Raw genomic sequence first — 9,203 nt, forward strand, 5'->3', positions numbered from 1 at the left:
TCTACAAGGCAATTTTATAAGACCTCAGTTTAAAAGACTATCGCAGTAAATTCAAAATCGATCTCGAGCAGAGCTGGGGTGGGTCGCTAGTTTATAAATTAATGCTTTAGCACTTATCGTTATTTTTCGTATTAGCAAACACTAATTTACAACAATTTTGGTAGTGCAATTATAACTTTGTACATATCACTTTTCAGGTGGGCACGGAGGGGGAGTTTCTGAGTACCCAGAATTTCTACCTGCAGATTACTAAGTGTATTGCAGACCACAGTGAGTGTGGTCTGCACTACACACTAATAAGCACACCACCACCGGCAACGGGTAGTACGCTCATACTACCCAGTGGCAGTGTGTTTATTTTAGCAGCCAATAAGAGTCAGACAGACTCTCATTGGCTGCTGCTTCCACGGAGGGAGCTGGCTGGAGCTCACTCTTGAGCTCCGCCTTCTGGTTTCCCCTGCAGCAGGTGATGGGAGAGAAGTCACATAGTGTAGAGCGGCCCGGGAGGAGCAGACAGCGGTGGTCGCGGCAGTAGTGGGGATTCAGGTAAGTTGTGTTTTTGTGCGTGTATATGTAAGGGGCACAGGCACTGACACTGGCACTGCATAGGGGGAAGTGCTACTGGCTGCACAGTATAGGGGGTGGCCGCTACTAGGGGCACTGTATAGAGGGTGGTGCTACTGGGGTCAATGTATAGAGGAGGTGGCCGCTACTGGGGGCACTGTATAGGGGGGCCACTACTGGGGGCACTGAATAGGGGGGTGGCCCGTTCCGGGGGCACTGAACGGGGGGACTACTATTTGGGACACTATATAAGGGGCACTACTGGGGGGACTACTACTGAGGGCACTACATAAGGGGCACTACTGGGGGGACTACTACTGGGGGCACTATTTAAGGAGCACTACTGGGGTGCACTGCATAGGGGGGACCACTACGGGGGGAACTATATAACAGGCACTACTGGGAGCACTGCATAGGGGGGACTACTACTGGGGTCACTGCACAGGGAGGATTACTACTGGGAGCACTAAATAAGGGGCACTGCAAAGGGGGGACTACTACTAGGGGCACTATAGAAGTGGCACTACTGGGGACACTATATAAGGGGCACTACTGGGGGCAACTCAAAGGGGGGACTACAACTGGAGGCTCTATATATGGGTACTACTAGCACCATTGCATAAGGGGGACTACTACTGGGGGCACTATATTAGGGGCACTACAGGGGGCACTGCAAATGGGGTACTACTACTGGGGGCACTATATAAGGGGGACTACTGGGGGTAAAGCATAGGGGGGACTACTACTGGGAGCACTATATAAGGGGTACAGCTGGGGCCACTGCATAAGGGGGACTACTACTGGGGGCACTATATAAGGGGCACCACTGGGGACACTGCAAAGGAGGTACTACTACTGGGGGCACTACATAAGGGGCACTACTGGGGGTACTGCATAGTAGGGGCCTACTACTGGGGGCACTATATAAGGAGTACAACTGGGGCCACTGTATAAGGGGGACTACTACTGGGGGCACTGCAAAGGGGGGACCACTACTAGGGGGAGGGGGTCTTTAATAAATCATGCTGGCTGTATTTATTTGTCTGCTGCATTCATGTTTTTTAGTGATAGAGGTGTGTGTCTGTATGTGTATGTCTGTGTTAATCAGTGTGTGTGTACCCTGTCATAGGCTGAGTGGTATATTTTACTGTAGTGGTGCTAAATCCTGTGTAAGCTGTTTCTATCTGTCTGTCTGTCTATCTATTTATTTGCGGCTAGATGTTTTTTCATTGTTTCGGTAACCAAGGATTTAGAAACTTCCCTTTCAAAATTCTGCGTTTGCCACTGTTTTTGATTAACTGACTAGGCTTTTAAAGTGTGTTTGAACAGCTTATTATATTCAGTCTTCAACTCATGCTTGAATAAGATGTCCTCAGTTTTAAAGAGGATATAAGAAATATATTCACAGCAGCATGAGAGAAGTGTGCTGTTCATTACACCTGTGTGATTTTGTTAACGATGGCAGTGCTGCATGTGATATGGGCAAAGGGCTAAGTGAACAATGATACAGCCAATGGGAAATCACTGGGCCTTGTAAATGCAAAAGATTTGCGGCACAGCACAAAAACCCTTTGCATGTGTTTCTGGTGATGATGGTGGTGGTGGTAAAACAGGAGCAGAATTCCTCTGCTAGCCAATTGGAGGTGTTGGGCACAGTGAGTGTGTTCAGTGCTATGTATGGAGAAAGTTCCCTGGTTTGTAGTGGGCCAGCTCAAAAAACAAATTAGTTTTTAGAGAAAGATTATTCAAAGTTAAATCTCTATTATCTTATATTATACTCTATTTTATATAATATATAGGTATATTATACAGTGTTAACCTGTTTACTACGATATATTTTTCAATATAAGTACATTGTCTTCTGTAACCCATACTAACCTATCTTATTAATATTTCAGATTTAATGTGCCTTTAAATGGTAAATTGTTAGAATATTTTACACAATGGCCCAGATTTCTCAGAACAAACAGGAAATCTTTGAAGTCATAATAAACTCTGTAATCTCCAAATTGGTATGTATAACCTAGTTATCAAAGTATAGAAAAATGAAATGATCCCTAGGCACAATACAACAAAGCAGCGGTTTGAAAGCTTTTCAGACTAGGAAGAATCCTCAATTTGACATATTAAGATCAATATCTAAAGAATGATTTTAAATTAGGATTATTTATAATAATGTATCAAATTGTTTCATAGCTGAAAATATTTATATTACAATATTTTTTTTCTTTTAAATATATTCAGTTAGATGTCTTGTACAACTATCTGGAATAATTATTATTATGCTTGTGTTTTTCTAAGGTTGACAGGGAGAGGATGGAAGAATGTGGAGCTTTCAGTGCTACCGAGGGCAGTATCTGATTATGAGCTGCTGACAACCAGCTCTTTTCAATTTTTCTTATCAACCTTCTAAATTTCTCATCCTGTTCATGCAGAATAAGATGGGAAGAAGTAGGAAAAAATGGATGCCTAAACAAATTAGTAAGTGAAATTAATTGACATATTAATAAGCTTAGTAATGATTTCCAGTTCTGGGTTCATGGAGTAAATAGCTCTGCTGTACTTCCAGCACTATACCCTTTTTAAAGGCTACTAAAGTCTCTCATCTATCACCCTGCTCAATCCTTTAGGTCCTGAGACTGAACAGACTCGATTGCCGGGCTGGCAAGATGCTGGCGAGATGCCGGAAATAGTCCACGTGGGAAGTGCCTCGAGTGGCATGGTGCCTGTGCAGCACATAACTAAAGAGGACTGTGGTTCCTGTTATAGCCGCCAACCTCTACAAGTATCTGGGTCCCTCGTCAAGCTCACCCAGGTTATTTGGGCGGGATGCAGTCAGGATACCAGCGAGCGAGATAGCCTGACACTTACATCCCGACATGGGACTAAAGATAGGTGTCGAAAGCCTCATGCCTATCATTAGCCCCACTACGGAATCCCGACACCTGGCATACCATAATAAAGGTATGCCGGGTGTCTTAGTGTCTAGCTGCAGGGGTGGGGAGGTTAGGTTTAGGGACTACCAGGGAGACTTGGGGTTAGGCACCCCCCGGTTGGGTTAGGGTAGAGGAAGGGGGGTTAGGCTTAGGCATCACTAGGGGAGGTTAGGGTTAGGCATCCCCCCCTGGATGGCTAGATTTAGGGTGCAGGGAGGGTGGGTTATTTTTAGGCACTAATGGGGAGAGGTTAGGGTTAGGCACCCCTAAGGGAGGGTTAGGGTACTTACTTTCACGTGTCAGGATTTTGACCCGTCGGGCTGCCGCTGTCGGTATTTGATACGCCGGCATTACATACCGATTCCAGTTTGGGCACCTGGAAAAAGCTAAATGGGTATCGCCAAAAACTCGATTGTGCCTGTACAGCACCCGGAGGTGAGGACCTGTGGTGCCTGTCATAATATTAAATCCTGCAGGTTACCTGACCCTCTCGCCGGGCTGATACAACACCAGGAAACGGTAACGTGGGAGACGCCACACACTACTTCACCCCAGCACTGCACCAAGATCAGGAAACCTATATTACCCCACTCCGGTAGCCCCGGCTTAAACAACAGGTCCCTGACAACACCAGGACATTATTTTATCTACTAAGTGAATTGAATGTAACCACCTACTAGCAGTTATATATTGTAATATACCCAAAGCGTGCCCGCATGAATAAATATTTACAGGCACCAGCCTTATCACAACCCCAACCACCGCATCAAGAAAAAAGCCTTGTAAGTTGTAAGTAGCAATATGGTGCCTGATGATGAGACGGAGGCAGCCTCCCCAGCCCACAAGAAGGCTGCGCCACAAGCAGGAGAGCAGGTACGTCGTCTTTCAGACCCAATTACCTATGGAGACATAGTGGAGGCAATCAAAAGCACAATGACCCCTCTTTTGTCTCAAGCAGTAACTGACATTAAAGATCAGCTTCAGCAGTTATCAGTAAGAGTCTCTGATACAGAAAATAGATTAGGTGCTACATTTCAAGATGTCTCTGAACTTAAAGGCAAGGTACAAGTTTTACAGAAAGATAATAATTACTTGCGTAACAAGATAGATGACATTGAATATCACTCTCGGTGTAACAACATTCGACTTGTTGGCCTCCCCGAATCCGTAAAAGGCCCAGCATTGGCCGATTTTATTAGAAACACCCTTCCATCCTTGCTTGAGATTACTGAGGCTTGCAGAGATCTGCTTGTTGAAAGGGTTCACAGAATAGGTCCTCATCCTAAACCAGCGGATTCACGCCCCAGAGTTGTATTATTCAAATGTCTCAATTACCTTCATAAGGTAGCTTTCTGGACTACCTCATGAGCCAATAAATCCATCATATGGGAAGGCAAACACCTATATATATTCCAGGACTTCTCAATCAAATTATCCAGGGCACGCAAGGCGATTTTGCCAATATGTTCACAGCTTATTAAAAACAAACACAAATCTGCGCTCATCTACCCTGCTAGGTTGCGATTGTACGAGGGAGATTCTTACAAAGTTTTTCTAAATCTAGAAGATGCTGCTGGATACTTTAATGAAGAATCCCAAGCTTCAGCTGAAGATATATTACGGATCTAACTCAACGCTGATATCAAATTCCTCTTTTTTGATGTTTCTCTTTTACCAGGAATTATGTGGATCACTGTTATTTCTCCCAACCATCTCCAATTTATGATCATTTTGGCATCTTAATATTTCTCTAATTACCATTCATAAACCCGATACGAAAATTTTGGTATTATTATGGCAGTTTCTTTTTGTTGCTACAATTCTTCTTGAAGATTAACACACTTCAATATATTGTTAGTATTTTGGAAACACGGTTATATGCATGTCTTAGTTTTATTCAACTTAAAGGTCTATATTTACACCATATACAGTATATGTTACTTAAATATCATTATAATGCTCGTCTACTCACAACTTAAATTAGGTGATAGTTATCACAACATTCTTTTATATGTTATTTGGAGTAATAGTAGGATCTCTATCCCTTAAATATACAATTCAATAATGTTGCTGCTTAAAGCAATTTATTATGTTTCTTAAATGTTATGGTTCATAATATTCGGAAGATCTCAGGACAGGAGAGTTATTCTCCCCTTGGGGATTGGTATCGGGATTCTCTATTGCCTCATTGTTACTCGCTTATTTGCAAATTGCAGATTTATGTTTTTTCTTGTTTGTCTTGTCTCCCCCATTTTCTTGTGTCTCTTTCCTTTCCCTTTTTTCCTCCTTCACACCACATACTCAGCTTCTATTTGAAAAGGACCGGACCAGAGTTTTGACCCAACCCACAAGGGCCAATGACAGATCTTATAGAATCGTTTCCTGGAACATTGGAAGTATCAATTCCCTTGCAAAGTGCCGTAAAATAATTTTATACCTTTCTAAAATGCACATAGACATCGCCTTTTTGCAGGTCTCACCTTACATCACAAGAAATGGCTAAACTTTTGGTCAATTATTGCAAGGCTTATATAATTGTAAGGCTAGAGGGGTAGTAATTTTGTGTAAAAAATCTTTGAAGATATCAGTTTCTTCCACTCTCTCTGACCCAGAAGGTCGTTATGTAATTGAATCTATCTCCTTCTCCAATAATAATTTTACATTATGTAATGTTCAAACACTTTTAGCTGAACTAGCTCCATACACCCATTCATCTCAAATAGTTTGCGGTGATTTTAATTTGGTTTCTTCCACATTTCTAGACAGATCTGCCCTGTCTGTTTGCTCTCATTCTCTCCCTAAATTAGGCATCCATCATTCTCCAAAATACTTATGTTGGTGGATGCATGGAGAGCTCTCCATCCTACAGAGAAGGAGATCTCTTGTTTATCCACAGCCAATCATACCTTCTCAAAGGCTGATTACATGTTAATCTCCAATTCCCTACTTCCAAGAGTTACTATGTCCAGTGGCGGCTCCAGGGGTGGGGCTGCAGCACAGTCCAAAATGCAAATAGGGGAGCCACATCAACTGCCAGTGAGTCCCAGCCATCTATGTTTGGCAGCATTTGAAATGGCAGTTGGTGTGGCTTCCCTGTTTGAATTTTGGACTGCGCTGCAGCCCCACCTCTGGAGCCGCCACTGACTATGTCCAGCATGGGACCTATAACCTTAATAGATCATGCACTTATCTGGACTGCTCTGCATGTGTCCACCGACAGAGGCCCCACTCGCCAATGGAGATTTCCCTCCAACCTAGCTAACTCTCTCACTTTTTGTAATAAACTAGAATCAGCTTGGGAGGAATACAAAATTAATAATGCCTCACACGCTATATGTAATCCACCACTCTTTTGGCAGGCTGCGAAAGCTGTCCTGAGAGGATTTATAATCTCATATGTTTCATGTTTCATCTCATTGTAAACAACAATCAAATAACTATATAAAATTACAATCAGAACTTTCTGGTTCCTTCCAAAATTATAAACAATCACCTTCTCCTCTTAATAGACAGAAGTATCACACTGCCCAAATCCATTTTGAAGAACACCTACATGCTATACGTGGTAGACTATTATTTTCAGTTAATTAACGCTTCCACAAATTTGGAAATAAAACTGTTTGTCTCTTGACTAACATTTTAAATGGCCCCCTAAGGTGGTTCATCTTCTCAGAACTTTGACTGGTCAATATACGTCATCTAATTCCCAGATTGCAGATATAATGCACTCTTTTTATGAATCTTTATGCTCTACTCCTCACTAACGGACCCCATCTCTATAGATGAAGTAACCACTGCAATTAAACATCTCGACCCTGCAAAAGCTCCTGGTCCGGACAGTGGGGAATTTTACAAAATTCTAGGCCCAAGAATAAATAGCAAATTGACTTCCACCTTTAATCACATACTATCTCAAAACTCTTTGTCCACACATTTTAACTCAACCATAATTAAAGTCCTGCCAAAACTTGGGAGGGATTTAGCTTTGCCGGGCTCCTATAGGCCCATATCCTTACTAAATCAAATTTTAGCTGAGCGTGTGAAATCACTTCTCCCTCACATTATTCACTCAGACCAAACTGGATTCATCTGGGGCCGACATCCAGTTATTAATGTTCGAAAGGTGATATCGGCCCTCTATTCTTTATCTGATCCCAACTATCGAAATCAAGGTGCTATTATATCATATCATTATTATATCATTAGATACCGAAAAGGCATTTGACCTTATCTCATGGTCTCATCTATTTCAATCCCTCACTAGATTTGGCTTTCCTGACTGTTTTATTATTAATTCCCAATCTCAAATTTCATGTAATGGTTTCTTGTCTGCCCCTTTCCATAATAATAGAGGAACAAGACAGGGATGCCTTCTATCACCTTTACTATTCGCTATAGCCATTGAGCCCCTAGCAATAGCCCTTCGATTATCCCCATTATTTCATGGTGTTGAGGTTGGTTCTCTCTCCCTAAAGTTATCCCTTTTCGCAGACGACATGATCCTTTTTGTAACAAAACCAGATATAGCAATACCAACTATTTTAAATATCATGCAGACTTTTGGATCTTTTTCGGGTTACAAAATAAATTTCTGTAAATCCAAAATACTTTATTTACCTGAATGTCCTCATCATAGTACTGGTGACTTGGTTTTTTCTTCATTTAAACCCCCCACTCAAAAATTGGAAGAAACCACCTTACAACACCTTTTATTCCTATCTGGGGAAACCCGGCTTTTCCTCCGTCATTATCTAATTCACATTTCTCAACATGGAGAGAGAAGGGATTACGGATCACAGCAAAAGTTATTGATCCAGGATTCAATTATGCAATTTTCAGACTTACAACATATCTACCAATTACCTAATCAAGTTTTATATGTTTCTGCAATTATGCCATTACATTTCTTCATTACCGCCAGCTATGCCTTTGCCTACCCAATCTGATCCACTAGAACCCCTTTTTAAATTTCTTACACATTAATTCCATTTAAATCTTATCTACACTGATTTAGTCAATAGTCCCTCTGAATTATATAGACACCAACTATTTCAGTCTTGGAAAGATGATATCCCTACCCTTGATTCGGCAGAACTGCTTTTTGCTCAATATAGTTCTACTCTTAAAATTTTACAATCTTCCTATTTACAGGAAGTCCATATTCACACAACTTATAGAATATACATTTCTCTTGCACAACGCAAACATATGACTACTTTAGAATCAGGTTCCTGCCCAAAATGTCATATCCCCGAAGCTAAATTTTTACACTGTTTTTGGGAATGTGGCAAAATTAAAACATTCTGGTGTAAATTACTTTCATATTTAAATAATACCTTTTCACTTTTTCTCAGACCAGACAAGTTGGCATGTCTTCTAGCCAACTTCTGTAACTGGGATCTGGGAGAGTGGAAGAAAAAGTTACTGCCCCTACTCACACTCTTTGTTACTGTGGCTAAAAAGACCATTCTAATTCACTGGGTATCTTGTTCTTCATCCTCTCTGGCTGAAGTCCAACAGAAAATGCTTCAGTTATTTTGATAAATGGTCTACTATTCCCGATATTCATTCAGGAATAGAACGATTTCACAGGAAATGGGGTTTATGCATTGACAGTCTACTCTAGATGAATCATCTCAGACAAAAATATATATATAGACTATGAATCAACTGACTGGTGGTACTCACTCCGACACGTCTGCA

This window comes from Taudactylus pleione, unplaced genomic scaffold, assembly GCF_031769625.1.
Source record: "Taudactylus pleione unplaced genomic scaffold, aTauple2 ptg000763l, whole genome shotgun sequence".
NCBI lineage: Eukaryota > Metazoa > Chordata > Amphibia > Anura > Myobatrachidae > Taudactylus > Taudactylus pleione.